The sequence below is a fragment of the Hemiscyllium ocellatum genome, chromosome 22, assembly GCF_020745735.1.
Source record: "Hemiscyllium ocellatum isolate sHemOce1 chromosome 22, sHemOce1.pat.X.cur, whole genome shotgun sequence".
In the NCBI taxonomy this organism is placed as follows: Eukaryota; Metazoa; Chordata; class Chondrichthyes; order Orectolobiformes; family Hemiscylliidae; genus Hemiscyllium; species Hemiscyllium ocellatum.
This window is the reverse complement of record NC_083422.1, coordinates 36,829,367-36,846,690: the sequence shown is the minus strand read 5'-3', so window position 1 is coordinate 36,846,690 and position 17,324 is coordinate 36,829,367. Positions and strand designations below refer to the sequence as shown.

Here is a 17,324-nt window from a genome sequence, read left to right as displayed (position 1 = left end):
GTGGTCTATTTATTGTCAGTAGTTTTGGCCAAATGATTCCTTGTGTACACTGGCTGTACTGGATTGGATGCAGCTTTGTCAGAGTAGAGTCCTATCCCTGAGGACATGGCTCAAACCCAAAGTGACTTTTGTCTGTGCTGCCGAGAAGTGCAGCCATGTGTGAAAGAGTGAGCTTGTGCAGTGAAACAGTGACTGATGAAACATTCTGTCATTGGGTCAGTGCTGCACTGCTTTTGAGATATAGGAGAGAGACCATGGCAGCTTCAACACTCTGTCAGCGCAATTATCTTTTGTCTGCAGTGAATTGATACATGACTCTTTCAAAATAGCATCCATTATAAATTTAAAAGGAGGCATTTTGGAAAGCCACTGTTGCTATTGACTTCAGACCATTTTATAATTTTGTGCCCATTCCATAGAAGGCTACAGAGATTATTCCTGGAACTATCTTCATGTCCAGCTTATTAAAATAGTTCACTGGAAAGAAATTTGACCGATTTTTGAGTTTCATGGTTGAGTGACAGCAATAGGTTTTGTTTCAGATGTGAAGTTTTTTTTTGTGAAAATCCTTTAGGTTATATAAACGTTGTGTAAGTTGAAATTTTTTGTTTGATGCTAAGCCTGCTTCCTTTGGGTGAAGCACATATACCTGTGCCATAGTTGACTGGCTGCTGGTGAAGGGGCAGGGATGGCTGCATGTTTTCTGAGATTGTGAATGAGGGAGGAAATTTAAAGAAGTGAGTATTTAATTTAACAATTGGATTCTTTGATAAAGCAAGAAAATGTCAATTGTGATATGATGAACAATCCAGGAAGGCTTTCCTGGAGAATTGATCAATTTGAGTTGATTTTGATGTATTATTGTCACATACTGAGGTACAGTGAAAAGTATTGTTCTGTGTGCTAACCAGACAAATCATAACTTACATAAGTACATCAGGATAATAGAAGAGAATGCAGAATATGGTGTTACAGTTGGAAAAGATACAGAAGAAAGTTCAATTCTAATATGAGAGGTCTGTAGGCAGGTTTGATAAGAGGGGAAGAAGCTGTTCTTGAATCGGTTGGTATGTGTTTTCAAACTTCTATGTTATCTCTGATGGAAAAGGGCCGGAAGAGAGTATAACCAGAGTGGGATGAGTCTTTGATTATGTTGGCTGCTCTCCGAGGCAACAGGAAATGGAGATGCAGTTAATGGAGGAAGGCTGGTTTTTGTGACAGACTGTGCTGTATTCACAACTCTGTAGTTTCTTGGCAGTCTTGGGAAGAGCAGTTGGCACTGCGAAGGTGGGTTACATCCGGATAGAATGATTTCTAAGGGGCACCTACACAAATCGCTAAAAGTCATTGTGGACATATCAAATTTCCTTCACCTTCAGAAGTAGAGGTATTAGTGTGGTTTCGTGACTGTAGTGTCAACATGGATGGGGGCTATTTACTCCCAGGAGCCTGAAGTTCTCAATCACCTCCGTACCATTTGATACAGACAGGTGAGTGTTCTCCACTGCATTTCCTGAAGTCAGTGACCAGCTCCTTCACCATGCTGACATTGATGGAGCGATTGCTGTCTTTACGCCATGCTATTAAGCTCTCAATTTCTTTCCTGTACTCTATCTCAGCATCGTTTGAGTTCTGACCCATTACAGTTGTCATCAGCAAATTTCTGAATGGAGTTGGAGCTGTATCTGGCCTCAGTTGTGAGTGCATAAAAAGTATTGGAGGTTGCTCAGCACACAGTCTCTGGGCACACATGTTGTGGATTAGTGCTCCTGAGCAGTTGCCTATCCTGAACAATTTACAGTCTATGGATCAGGAAATCAAGGATCCATTTGTAGACCGGGAAGCAGAGACCTAGGTCTCGGAGTTTGGAGATGAGTTTAAGTGGAATTTGATGGTCAATACTTGGGAGCCTGACCTTGTTATCCACCTGTTCCAGGGATGAGTGTAGGGCAAGGGCGATGGCATCCGCTGTGGACCTAGCGTGACAGTCGGTGAATGGAGTAGATCAAGGCATTCAGGGAGGCTGGAGTTGATGTGAATCATTCCTGACCCCTGGAAGTAATTCATAATGATCGATATCAGAGCCATTGGGCAGGAATCATTAAGGCACACTGTCTGATTTATTTTTGACACCAGGATTACAGTAGCGGTCTTGAAGCAGGTGAGAACCTCTGATCGGGATAAGGAGTGGTTAAATATATCTGAATACTCCCGCTGGCTTCACTAACCTTCTGTTCAAAACAAGCAGAAAATGCATTGAGCCCAGTGGGGAGGGATGCATTCTTACTGAATCTACTCCACTGCACTTTGCAGCCCATTATGTTGTTTTGTCCTTCGGTCTGTGCAGATGGCTGAGCGAAAGTGGTTGAGAGAGAAATATGCTTTGAATTTGAATGGTTTTCCATTTTAATTGCGTTTGCTGTTGCTGTTTGTAATCATCGGATTCAATTAAACCTTCTTTTCAGGCCAAGAATAGCAATGAGGTCATTTTTTCTGTGAAAAGCCACTATATGTTGCTGTATAATAACTATCTCCAAAATCACTGGCTGTTGGTTTTCAGCCTAATAATCATAGATGAATTAAGGAACAAGCCTCAATGGTTAGTCAGTAGCCTTCAGCTATTTTTGGGCTCTTCCTCTCTCCTCAACCAGGAGCTGTTGCGGGGTGGGGTGGGGGCGGTTCCATTGGTGGTAAAGGACCAGGAGCAAAGGCCTGTGCAAACTAGCTCATTTGTAGTTTGTTGATAGGTATAAAGTAATGAGCAAAGCTAATGGGTTACCTTCTGAGGATTGGAAGACAATGGACATTTGATACTTTGTCAGGTGTCATTCAGGTGACTGCTTTCAGTTTTCACCATGCAGATCAGGGAGAATGTATTGTACTGGCCTGAGGCACAGCACTAATTCACCAGAAGATGATTATTAACGTGATTACACTCGGACAAAAACAACATGCAACTGCTGCATAGATCAATGCAGCAAAATGGAGAGCACAAGAACATTAGAAACAGAAGTTAGAATATTGCTCCCATTCTGCACCGTAATGCTTGCAAAGCAGCTAGATTTTGAATGAGCAATATTTTGTTATTCAACCTTGTGAAGTTTCAAGCATCTGAGTCCGTTTCAGATGAGTTGGAAAATTACGATTTGTTATCGAGCTTTGCTCTTCAGAGTTTTTGTTGCTGTGCAATTCTGGTGCTTAACAGGCAATACTGTAATGCCCGTTTCATAATGAAGTTGCCATTGTCTTATAGACCATGGAGCTGCTCTTTCATGAGAGAGAAAAACGACTGGTGAGTTAACTTGAGGGTCACCATGTCTCTCAAGGGGAGGGGTTGAGAAGGAGAGCCCTTTGTGGTAACTTCAGCTGGTGTGGGAATTGAACCCATGCTGTTGGCATTGCACTGCATCACAATCCAGCCAGCTGAGCTCACTGACAACCCTCTCCCTCGTTTCATAGGCATCCACCAACTGAGATTATTGGCAGATTGAAGTATTGAAGTGCTCAAATTTTAAAGTCCTGAGTTTATCTCTGTTATCTGCGTCACTAAAGCTTTCTACTGCAATTAAAATCTCCCAGCATTTGATGAAAACCAGCAGCTCAGGCTGTGCTCCTTCTGCTTCTGGGCCTTTGGAACGGTCCAAGGATGGTAATGGCCGAGCTCCCAGCCTTGCCGGATCTTCACCATCCCTCCAGACCTCTCCCTCTCTGAGGCTGAAAGATCAGTCCTCAGCAGAGGCCTCTCCTTCATTCCCCTACGCCCTCGAATCAATGAGTTCAACACGCGGCGAGATATTGAACAATTCTTCCGCCGCCTTCGCCTCCGTGCCTACTTTCACAACCAAGACTCCCGCCCACCCTCTGACGACCCCTTCTCCCGTCTCCAACGCACCCCATCCACCTGGACACCCCGTGCTGGCCTCTTTCCCGCCCTCGATCTATTTATAGCCAACTGCCGCCGCGACATTAACCGACTCAACCTGTCCACCCCCTTACCCACTCCAACCTCTCACCCTCAGAACGTGCAGCCCTCCACTCCAAGGGAGGCGAGGTAGTAGTTTGGCGCACCGACCTTTATACCGCTGAGGCCAAACGCCAACTCGCGGACACCTCCTCTTATCGCCCCCTTGACCACGACCCCACCTCCCACCACCAAACCATCATCTCCCAGACCATCCATAACCTCATCACCTCAGGGGATCTCCCATCCACCGCCTCCAACCTCATAGTCCCACAACCCCGCACCGCTCGTTTCTACCTCCTGCCCAAAATCCACAAACATGAATGCCCCGGCTGACCCATTGTCTCAGCCTGCTCCTGCCCCACCGAACTCATCTCCGCATACCTTGACACGGTTCTGTCCCCTTTAGTCCAAGAACTCCCCACCTACGTTCGGGACACCACCCACGCCCTCCACCTCCTCCAGGATTTTCGCTTCCCCGGTCCCCAACGCCTTATTTTCACGATGGACATCCAGTCCCTGTACACCTCCATCCCCCATCACGAAGGACTCCAAGCCCTCCGCTTCTTCCTTTCCCGCCGCACCAACCAGTACCCTTCCACTGACACCCTCCTTCGACTGACTGAACTGGTCCTCACCCTGAATAACTTCTCTTTTCAATCCTCCCACTTCCTCCAAACTAAAGGAGTTGCCATGCGCACCCGCATGGGCCCCAGCTATGCCTGTCTCTTCGTAGGATATGTGGAACAGTTCATCTTCCGCAACTACACTGGCACCACCCCCCACCTTTTCCTCCGCTACATCGATGACTGTATCGGCGCTGCCTCGTGCTCCCACGAGGAGGTTGAACAGTTCATCAACTTTACTAACACCTTCCATCCCGACCTCAAATTCACCTGGACTGTCTCAGACTCCTCCCTCCCCTTCCTAGACCTTTCCATTTCTATCTCAGGCGACCGACTCAACACAGACATCTAGTATAAACCGACTGACTCCCACAGCTATCTGGACTACACCTCCTCCCACCCTGCCCCCTGTAAAAACTCCATCCCATATTCCCAATTCCTTCGTCTCTGCCGCATCTGCTCCCAGGAGGACCAGTTCCAACACCGCACAGCCCAGATGGCCTCCTTCTTCAAGGACCGCAGATTCCCCCCAAACGTGATCGACGATGCCCTCCACCGTATCTCCTCCACTTCCCGCTCCTCCGCCCTTGAGCCCCGCTCCTCCAACCGCCACCGAGACAGAACCCCACTGGTTCTCACCTACCACCCCACCAACCTCCGTATACAACGTATCATCCGCCGTCATTTCCGCCACCTCCAAACGGACCCCACCACCAGGGATATATTTCCCTCCCCTCCCCTATCAGCGTTCCACAAAGATCACTCCCTCGTCAGGTCCACACCCCCCACCAACCCAACCTCCACTCCCGGCACCTTCCCCTGCAACCGCAGGAAATGAAAAACTTGCGCCCACACCACCTCCCTCACTTCCCTCCAAGGCCCCAAGGGATCCTTCCATATCCGCCACAAGTTCACCTGTACCTCCACACACATCATCTATTGCATCCGCTGCACCCGATGTGGCCTCCTCTATATTGGGGAGACGGGCCGCTTACTTGCGGAACGCTTCAGAGAACACCTCAGGGACGCCCGGACCAACCAACCCAACCACCCCGTGGCTCAACACTTTAACTCTCCCTCCCACTCCACCGAGGACATGCAGGTCCTTGGACTCCTCCACCGGCAAAACATAACAACACGACGGTTGGAGGAAGAGCGCCTCATCTTCCGCCTGGGAACCCTCCAACCACAAGGGATGAACTCAGATTTCTCCAGTTTCCACATTTCCCCTCCCCCCACCTTGTCTCAGTCGGTTCCCTCAACTCAGCACCGCCCTCCTAACCTGGAATCTTCTTCCTGACCTCTCCGCCCCCACCCCACTCCGGCCTATCACCCTCACCTTGACCTCCTTCCACCTATCACATCTCCATTGCCCCTCCCCCAAGTCCCTCCTCCCTACCTTTTATCTTAGCCTGCCTGGCACCCTCTCCTCATTCCTGATGAAGGGCTTACGTCCGAAACGTCGAATTTCCTATTCCTTGGATGATGCCTAACCTGCTGTGCTTTAACCAGCAACACATTTTCAACTAATGGCTGAGAAAGGTGAGGATCAAATGAACAGTCACCTTTTTTTTTTGACGGTCATGATTAGTGGTGCTGGAAAATCACAGCAGGTCAGGCAGTATCTGAGGAGCAGGAAAATCGATGTTCGGGCAGGTTCCAGATGACGGGTTTTTGACTAAAACGTTGATTTTCCTGCTCCTGGGATGCTGCCTGACCTGTGCTTTTCCAGCATGACTCTAATCTTGACTCCAATCTCCAGCATCTGCGGTGCCCACTTCTGCCTACCTTCTCGAGGGTCATGACTTTGGGCAGTAAACACTTAATCTTTGCCAAAAATGACCACCTTCTCCTTATGCTGAACAGTTTCACATTTTAAGAACCTATTTTCATCTTTTGGCACAACTTTTACCCTTGTAAACTGAAACAGAGTTGTTTAAAATGTCCACACTCCAATAGAAATAGTTCTTTTTCATTTCTCGTCCCTTACCTGTATTGTTTTTTTTTGTTTTGATTTATTATTGTCACATGTGCCTAGGCCCAATGAAAAGTTTTGTTTTGCATGCAGTGTAGGTGGATCATACCATACAAAGATCATAGGGTGATTGAACAGCGAGGAATACCTAGTTACAGTTGCAAAGAAAGTGCACAAAAAGTAAGATTCAGTCTAGTTTTGTTGAAAGGTTTCATGAAAAATGTGATATACTGCACATCTTAGTCTTTCAGAGCCGTGGTTTAGAGGTATTTGGAGAAAGGAGTCAGGAATTTTTGCGGCAAGTTTTCTTTCATTGGAATTCTGATCAGGCTTAGTCATGGGAAAGGGAACTTGAGTCTGTCGTTGGGTACAGCACAGGGCCACTACTTGGCCTGTTGTGGCCTTGCCAACTGTTTTGCGAGAGCAGCTCCACCCGTACAACACATTGCTCTTCGTGTGTCTGCCTGCAGGTAGGTGAGAAAAATGTTTGCTTGGGTTTTGGCCCCAACTGAGATGGGGAGATGAGCAATTTGGCTGTAAATTAAATGCATTCTGGCATGTAATTAGCTAATATACCCTAGGCTAAATTCTGTTTGCTAATTACAAAATTAATTACTGATACTTGGATTTGCCACTTGAGGACCCAAGTATCTGAATTTCTAAAGCTGCAATACTGACAGCGCACAAGAAACCCCTGTGGAATACTAACGTTGCAAAAGATGGAGTGATTTGCATGAGTATCACTGATAAGGATGTTTGCCTTGAATTTACTTCTCCACAATTTAGAAACTTTAGAAGTGATGGTACATTGCTGGGGGTATGGGAGAGATGATAGGGTAATTCCCAACTTCACTGAGTCTCCCAGCCCCTCATCCCCATCTATACTAAAACAAACGCATGTTTCAAACCAAGCCTTCTAACCTTGCCATGTTATGCCCTCCAAAAAAGAAATGCAGTGGAGTTTAGAACAGAAATGACTGGGTTTCTCAGAGTCCAGAACTAGAGGGCATATGTTTAGGGTGAGAAGGGAAAGATTTAAGAGACCCAAGGGGCAACTTTTTCACGAGAGTGCCAAGTGTATGGGATGAGCTGCCAGAGGAAGTAGTGGAGGCTGATACAATTGCAGCATTTAAAAGGAATCTGGATGGGTATATGGGTTTGGAGGGATAGGGGCTGGGTGCTGGCAGGTGGGCCGAGATTGGATTGGGATATCTGTTGTGGTTCTGTTCGAGCTGGGAATTTGTGTTGCATGGCACTCATCCACAGATTCTATCAACCAACACATCGACCTGGACCCAATATACCGACCATAGCAGTGCACAGCTGGAACTGACAACTGGAAGCGGCAGGTACAAACCACTATAAATGCCGGAGGAAACATCACAGAAGCGCTTCACAGGAGGCTGCCAAGCACTGAGGATGTCACCTAGACAGGGGATGAAACATCTGCAACACAAATTCCCAGCTCGGTGAATAGAACCACAACAACGAGCACCCGAGCTACAAATCTGATCACAAATTGGGATATCATGGTCAAGTTGGACCAAAGGGTCTGTTGCTGTGCTGTACATCTATGACTCTATGACCTGAAGTGTGTTCACAACAGCACCCACTGTCTCTCTCACAGGAAAGCTATGGTCATTATGAAGAGGTTAAGCATATGTTTAAAAGTTCAAAACCTTGCTGTGGCAATTGATTTGAAAGCGTTGCAATATTGCAGTCCTGTGCTTTCATTTTCATCTGCTGAAGAAAAAGGTTGGAGTTTTACAAGGTACGAGTTATCGGTTTCACTGAAGTCCGGCTGTTGTCAGACCCCTGCCTCCTGAGCAGTTAGAGGCTGGAGATCTGATCCTTCCCTGTTGTGGATCTTTCTCTTCCTGTCCACAAAACGTTGCTAAGTATCTCACCTCAGAATCTTGATTTGTCATGTGTCCAAGGTGATCTGTTTCATTGTTCTCTTCAGTGGTCTGCTGACTTGGCCATGGAGACACAGTGGTGTTTGAGTTTCACCATTCACATATCACATCTGGATTCCACTCAGAAGCCAAACGTTCTGCAAGTTCATGATGAAACTCGTTTCTGACCTTATTTAAAGTAAGGCAGCCATTAATTTGCAGGACAGGTCTGTTAACTTTCAATACTGCTTGTGTTTAATTTCTTGTCTAGATGTCAAGCCTTTGTCTGGGCCCATGGTGTTGCATTTATTTCTGATCAAGGGGAAAAAACTCACCTGACCCCTTGACACTTGCCTGCTTTGAAAAGTGCGGTCCATCCTCCATCTTGTTCAGAGGAAAGGTGTCTGTATCAAAATTCCTTGCCACCAAGTCAAGAATCTATATCACATGTGTCTTTGTTCTCCAAAAGAATCGGCGTGTTCTTCACTGAATATTGATGCTTAATTTTTGATGGTTACAGGTAATTTTATTCATGTTGTTCTGTGCAATGATATCAAGATTAAAAACTTAAGTCCACTGAGCAGCTGCTCTCTGCCTGGATTTGCAGGCTATTAAAAAAAAAAATCAGGAATCTGACTTCAAAGTGACTTTCTTCTGAAGATGGACAAGTCCGAGATGATGATGATGAGGCATGCTTTCTTCAGCAGCCAGTCATTTGGGAGCAATTTCATCCTGAAACCGAAAAGAGTAATGATCTTCGGCCCATTCGGCTCCAGACCTGAGTAGCCTTTTTTGCAGTCAGTTTAAAGTTGGATTTCATTCAGAGGGTCTGACAAGGTTTTAACAAGATCTAAATGCTCATCGTTTTCTCACTGGCCCTGCTATGTTGCCTAGCTAACGTTTCAGTTTATTAATTTCATGATTGGGCAGATAACCTTTTGCAGCCCGCACCTACTTTCAGAAAGGAGTGTTAGTGTGTATGTGACTGCTGATGGTTAAGCTAAGAAAACAGGCTTGGGGTGAAGTTTGAAAACTGACGTTATGTGAACTGTGTACTGGTTTAGGTGAAGTTAAAGGTTGGCAACATGGAATAGAAACTAAAAGGAAATAGACAAATACATTAATCTGGGTATCCAACAATATCACCAATCAATTAATTGTGGCATTTCTTTGACAGTAACTCTGTTTTCTGTAATGTTCTTCACACTATTTTAATCTGAATCCAGTTTTCAAGCCCCTTGTTGGCAGTTTTCTTTAATATTTTTGACTTTCATGTAACCTGGAGGTTTTGTTGTTAGCCCATAATTTATCTCAAAGTCATGAGATGCAGCTTACGACCATGTTGAACTTCTCTTGTGGTGAGAGGGGACGGGTATGTGGAGCTGAGTCAGCCATGATGTTGAATGGTGGAGCTGAGTCAGCCATGATGTTGAATGGTGGAGCTGAGTCAGCCATGATGTTGAATGGTGGAGCTGAGTCAGCCATGATGTTGAATGGTGGAGCTGAGTCAGCCATGATGTTGAATGGTGGAGCTGAGTCAGCCATGATGTTGAATGGTGGAGCTGAGTCAGCCATGATGTTGAATGGTGGAGCTGAGTCAGCCATGATGTTGAATGGTGGAGCTGAGTCAGCCATGATGTTGAATGGTGGAGCTGAGTCAGCCATGATGTTGAATGGTGGAGCTGAGTCAGCCATGATGTTGAATGGTGGAGCTGAGTCAGCCATGATGTTGAATGGTGGAGCTGAGTCAGCCATGATGTTGAATGGTGGAGCTGAGTCAGCCATGATGTTGAATGGTGGAGCTGAGTCAGCCATGATGTTGAATGGTGGAGCTGAGTCAGCCATGATGTTGAATGGTGGAGCTGAGTCAGCCATGATGTTGAATGGTGGAGCTGAGTCAGCCATGATGTTGAATGGTGGAGCTGAGTCAGCCATGATGTTGAATGGTGGAGCTGAGTCAGCCATGATGTTGAATGGTGGAGCTGAGTCAGCCATGATGTTGAATGGTGGAGCTGAGTCAGCCATGATGTTGAATGGTGGAGCTGAGTCAGCCATGATGTTGAATGGTGGAGCTGAGTCAGCCATGATGTTGAATGGTGGAGCTGAGTCAGCCATGATGTTGAATGGTGGAGCTGAGTCAGCCATGATGTTGAATGGTGGAGCTGAGTCAGCCATGATGTTGAATGGTGGAGCTGAGTCAGCCATGATGTTGAATGGTGGAGCTGAGTCAGCCATGATGTTGAATGGTGGAGCTGAGTCAGCCATGATGTTGAATGGTGGAGCTGAGTCAGCCATGATGTTGAATGGTGGAGCTGAGTCAGCCATGATGTTGAATGGTGGAGCTGAGTCAGCCATGATGTTGAATGGTGGAGCTGAGTCAGCCATGATGTTGAATGGTGGAGCTGAGTCAGCCATGATGTTGAATGGTGGAGCTGAGTCAGCCATGATGTTGAATGGTGGAGCTGAGTCAGCCATGATGTTGAATGGTGGAGCTGAGTCAGCCATGATGTTGAATGGTGGAGCTGAGTCAGCCATGATGTTGAATGGTGGAGCTGAGTCAGCCATGATGTTGAATGGTGGAGCTGAGTCAGCCATGATGTTGAATGGTGGAGCTGAGTCAGCCATGATGTTGAATGGTGGAGCTGAGTCAGCCATGATGTTGAATGGTGGAGCTGAGTCAGCCATGATGTTGAATGGTGGAGCTGAGTCAGCCATGATGTTGAATGGTGGAGCTGAGTCAGCCATGATGTTGAATGGTGGAGCTGAGTCAGCCATGATGTTGAATGGTGGAGCTGAGTCAGCCATGATGTTGAATGGTGGAGCTGAGTCAGCCATGATGTTGAATGGTGGAGCTGAGTCAGCCATGATGTTGAATGGTGGAGCTGAGTCAGCCATGATGTTGAATGGTGGAGCTGAGTCAGCCATGATGTTGAATGGTGGAGCTGAGTCAGCCATGATGTTGAATGGTGGAGCTGAGTCAGCCATGATGTTGAATGGTGGAGCTGAGTCAGCCATGATGTTGAATGGTGGAGCTGAGTCAGCCATGATGTTGAATGGTGGAGCTGAGTCAGCCATGATGTTGAATGGTGGAGCTGAGTCAGCCATGATGTTGAATGGTGGAGCTGAGTCAGCCATGATGTTGAATGGTGGAGCTGAGTCAGCCATGATGTTGAATGGTGGAGCTGAGTCAGCCATGATGTTGAATGGTGGAGCTGAGTCAGCCATGATGTTGAATGGTGGAGCTGAGTCAGCCATGATGTTGAATGGTGGAGCTGAGTCAGCCATGATGTTGAATGGTGGAGCTGAGTCAGCCATGATGTTGAATGGTGGAGCTGAGTCAGCCATGATGTTGAATGGTGGAGCTGAGTCAGCCATGATGTTGAATGGTGGAGCTGAGTCAGCCATGATGTTGAATGGTGGAGCTGAGTCAGCCATGATGTTGAATGGTGGAGCTGAGTCAGCCATGATGTTGAATGGTGGAGCTGAGTCAGCCATGATGTTGAATGGTGGAGCTGAGTCAGCCATGATGTTGAATGGTGGAGCTGAGTCAATGGGCCATCTGGCCCAACTCCTGCTCCGATGTTGTGCTTCTATGTTCACACAAAGATGCTGTAGAGTCTCCAGTCTTCTTTAAAGTAAAGATGTTGTACTGCAGTATCAAAATAATATTGATCTTTTTAAACAATGCAACCCAACTGCCACTGGCTAACTGGTTTGTAATCGATGCTGAGTTCTGTTAGTTAATGACCAAAGTGAGCTGTACATGAAACATAAACAAACATGTAAAGGAATGTAGTGAGAAACACTAAATTGGCAAAGTATTTTGCAGGGAAAAGAAACTATTTGTGATGCGAATATAAAATCTGATTGTGGACTTTTTTAAAAAAAAGATATAAAATCCAAGTTAGCTCTGGAATTTGTGTATAGTCTCATGTGCCAGTTTGGTAACAGTGGGTAAATGTAATCTCTCTCACGGTAAGAGAATAATGGCTACCTTCCAGACCTGATCCTGATATTGGTACACGATTTCTGACTCTTTAAATTCTTAAGCCATTGCAAGGAGCTGTTTCTCAGTTATGTGGAGGATTGGTCGGCTGGGTTTATTTTCCCTGGATCAGAGGAGTCTGAGGGGTATCTGATTTGAGGTTTTGAAAATTGAGAGGCATAGGCCGGTTCGATCTCTTTCCCTGTGGCAGACTTGTGACTAGAGGACTGAAGTTGAAGGTGAAGAGTAAGTGGTTTACAGTAGATGAGAATTTTGAGGTTGCTAGAAATATGGAATATGCTGACTGAGGGGGCAGTAAAGGCAGGTCTTCTCGCAACATTTAAGACGCATCTGGGTGAGCACACAGCCTACTGTTCAGTGAAGTTTTATGTTCCAAGTGCAGGCAGATGGAATTAATGTAGTTTGGTCAGCATTGGCTTGGTGGGCTGAAGGGTGTGTTCCTATGCTGTATGATTTTCTGGTTATGACTAATGTAGATATAGTGTTCAAACCCTTGGAAAGAGAGCTTGAATTTGAAGAGAGTAAAGCCAGAAGTTGGTCTTCCATTGCCTTGATGTAGAGAGAGAGAGAGAGTCTGATAGAACAACAATTTTTAAAAAGCATCTGGATGGGTATTGGAATAGGAAGGGTTTGGAGGGATATGGGCCAGGTACTGGCAAATGGGACAAGATTAAGTTAGGGTATCTGGTCGGCATGGACGAGTTGGACTGAAGGGTCTGCTTCCATGCTGTACCTCTCTTAGAAGTGTGGTTGACAACATGGCAACTTGCTGTCGGGATTAGGGTTATATATCAATACTGTACACTGACCTTGTTTTCATTGCAAGCCAAGGCATTTTCTTTTTCATTTGTGTAATGCTAACAAATGCAAACTTGTCTGGCAAATATTGCAACAATTTTTACAACTAATAGGGAAAGTATTTTCTTCACCTTTCCTTTGATATGACAGAAATTCGGAAATAATCTAATTGGAACAAAGCATTCTTACCTGAAGATGACCATGACAATCATCTAGCAGTTTATTGGGGCGTAGTGGTTGAGTTGCTAGGCAAATGGTCCAGAGACCTGGATAAATGATCTGGAATAATTCTCACCACAGCAATTTGGACATTTTAAATGCAGTGAGTTAAATAAGGCTGGAATGTTTCCAATTAACAGAAAGCTGATATCAATACTGGTGTTTGCAGAACAAACAAATTATTGTTGAAACAAAAATACATCTAGTGCCTTTTTGGGTAAGAAATCTGCTGTCAGGCTTTCTCAAAGGTGGAGTTGAGGCTGCAATCTGATCAACTGTGATGTTAGTGAATGCCAGAGCAAGTTGAAGGGGCCAAATGGTCACCGCCGCCTCCTAATTGCTATGTTTATATGTATAAACTGTGGTTTGGTCTACATGTGGCTCCAGACCAGCGCCAGTTCTGATGACTTAACTTTTCTTAGAAATGGCTCAGCAAACAGCTCTATTTTAGGTGGGTATTTATATACTGGCTTGCCGCACAACGGCCACTTTTCAAGAATGACTAAAATGAAAGGTACTCTGGATTTCCACTGATTCTTTGAACTGAATCAAAATTAGGTTTTTAGAATAAATGCAATAAATTGATCAGTTGTACTGTTCAAATTTGCACTTGAATCTTTCATGGGCTAGTTAACAGTAAGTAAACTTTGAGATGGTTGTTTGTTACTTGAGGGCAGGGCATCCAGAATTGTAATGTGATGCCTCAGTGAAAGCAGTTCTTTAGATATCGTTAGGTTTAAGTAATTTTGGAAATTGTATTCATCTGGATGTGCACGTTCCTTTTTTGGGAATCCTGGGTGACATGAACAGGTTTGTATCTTGTGACGCAAACTGGCTATTTCCTTTAATTGTTGCTTGGGGCACAGAGCTGTCTTGAGTTTTGAATTTCACACTGGCGTTTTAGAGCAGAATTAAAATCTAACCTGGATTTGACCTGTTTTGAATGATTTGGAGGCAGTGACCTAAAATGATGTCATTCTAAATGCATAGTTTTGGTGGTGAAACCAAGCTTCTTCCTTAACCTTGTGGATCAGCAGCCTTGTTCCCTCCTTTCCAAATTGTCAAAGAATGAGCAGACCTGTGGTGGTGTGAAGTAGCTGATTTATTCATACTCGGTATGATAACAATATAAATAAAGCAAGAGAATGAATTGCAACATTGACTTTGTCCCAAATTTGTCTGGTTTCAATTTAAATGTTCTGAACTGCTGTTATTCGCTGGAATTGCTCTGTTGAGAGAGCTAGAGACCGATCACTTTTTTTTCAGACTCCGGTTTCAGCAATGATTGTTCTTTCTGGGTGTCCTTTTGAGAGTGAGCATGTAGTGTCCATCGCTGCATTTGATGACTTTAGAAAGGTGGGCACTGGAGTGTACAGTGCTTTATTTCCCCCTTCAACTCCATTTTGATTTAGTCCTTTTCTGCCCTCACGATCCCCACTGTCATTTTTGATGGTTTGCACTGCCTGTAGTAGGCTTTGATTGTAAATTTCTAGGTTCCTACATTGGTGTGTTACTGGTGGTTAGTTTTCTTAAAAAATAGTTATGCTGATTTGGTGGTGGGAATGTGTCTCAATTGTGTGGTAGCACTTAGAGATGTACAGCACCAAAACAGACCCTTCACTTCAACTCGTCCATGCCAACTAGGATACCCTAACATAATCTAGTCCCATTTCCCAGCATTTGGCCCATATCCCTCTAAACCCATCCAGATACTTTTAAAAGTTTTCATTGTACCAGCCTCTTCCACTTCCTCTGACAATTCGTTTCATGCGTGCGCCACCATCTGCATGATTAAGTTCCCCTCCCATCTTTAAACCTATGCTCTCTTGTTTTGGACTCCCCTACCCCAGGGGAAAGGCCTTGTCTATTTTACCCTATCCATGCCCCTCATGATTTTATAAAGCTATATAAGGTCACCCCTCATGCTCTGCAGCTCCAGGGAAAATAACCCCAGCCCCTCCACCTCTCCCTTTAGTTCAAACCATTCAAATCTGGCAACACCCTTAAATATTTTCAGCACTGTCAAATTTAATGGCATCTTTCCTAAAGCAGAGACACCAGAATTGAACATGGTATTCCAAACGTGGCCTAACCAATGACCTGTACAGTCGCAACATGGCATACCAATACTCCGTGCAGTGACCAATAACGTCCAGTGTACCAGTGGTGAAGATGATGTAAGTTATAGGGCAAAACGATGAAACTATCACTGCAGACAGTCAGCACAATCCAGGAAAATATGCATTTCTAAACTTTGTTTTTATCACAAAAAATCCTGGAGAAATATTCAGACATCCACCAAGTCCATTTCCTCTTCCCAACGTTTCTATTTTTTCATTCTTTTCTAGACAGTGAAACCCTGATGGGATAAATACTAATTGTTCTCAAACATGTCATCCAAGTGACCACAATCCATACAGTGAATGCTATGTTGACAGGTGCACTTACATGAATGGAAACATTTAAAATATTACAATGCTGAAATTGGACACTTCACATTGCAAAGTTGTAGATTAAATGCATCTGTGAGCGGTGTCACTCTGAGCGCTGGGAAAATGGGAGCATTTTGAATTTCCTTGCTAGTTTCCCCTCTCAAGTCCCACAACAAACGGCTATCCACAAGTGGAGGGAATTAAAATGACAATCCACTGTGCAGTTGTACAGGAAGAAAAAGACAAACTGTGTGCTGAGGATGTAGAGAAGAACTGCCTACTTTTGGATATAAAAATTTTTAACAACTGTTGCTAATGTCGAATTAACAAGATAGCTTAATTTCCCACTGTAGAACTGAGATGATTAGGCAAACAATTTTTGATCTTGATAGTGACAGGGAGAGTTGGTTAAGAAGATTTGCTCACCATAGAGATCTTTCCTAGCAATTGAATTGCACCTTTGTGACGGCACAGCTCAGATGTGTATGACCTGCCAGACTGAACCAGTGTCAGTTTGACGCTGGCTCAGCATTTCACTGCCTGTGGAAGTGGCACCGGAGGTTTACTAACTGAGCTGTGCACCGCTGCAGTGTGGCCTGACATGGCTATGACCCAGATAATAACATGGGTTTGTTAAAGATATTCTGTTTTTCATGTCAAGGTGATGCAGTGTCTAGTTTGTCCAAAATGTGTTAGCAAAAGAAAATCATAAAATGCAACATTGTACTGTCTTTAATGTAGGGAAGCTAAAGGAGATTAACTAGTATTGGCATGCTGCAGATTTTACAGCTAAAATGCTTGATGTTGTCCTGCACTAATGCAAAGGTAATCTGGGAGTGCATTAAACTGGATGTTGCAGAAAATAGACTCTTCTTGTAGTCGATAAAACCATTTTACCAAAAAAGGCTGCACTGCCTTTGAGAATTTATTTGGAGAGTTTCAAAAAATAAAACAAACATAGATACATTTCAACTGGTTAATATTGTTACTTTGATCTGGACAATGGAAGATCATGTGGGTGTGGTACTTTTAAACTGTGCGCCTCTGGGCTTTCCTACCCATTATCGGAAGGACTAATGGGTGAGACTGTTTCAAAAAAAATAGAATCATGCTGATGTGGAGAATTTCAATTCCCTTGTCTGCTGTTTAAAATCAAGTGGGATAATTTATTTTCTGGATGTCTGTATGCCTGCCTTTGGCAAGTGTGAGATCAGCTGTGAAGAGCACCTGCTCAAGTTCAAAGAATTCCCTTGAATGTTCTAAATTAAGCAGTTAAATGGCTGCATTCCCCATCTGTCAGCAGAAACCTCAACCTCTGGCGATGTCCAAGTAGTTCTGCAGTTCATATTAATTGATGTTCGGGCTGGAATATTGAGCAGATGCAAGTTATGGTGCAATATTAAAGAGAATGG

General features: G+C 44.8%; 1 protein-coding gene across 1 annotated transcript in view; it reads left to right on the top strand.

Annotated features, from left to right (window-relative positions):
- Positions 1-17,324, top strand: part of inpp5f (inositol polyphosphate-5-phosphatase F) — a 209,877-nt gene that overhangs the window by 42,024 nt on the left and 150,529 nt on the right. The window lies entirely within an intron of this gene.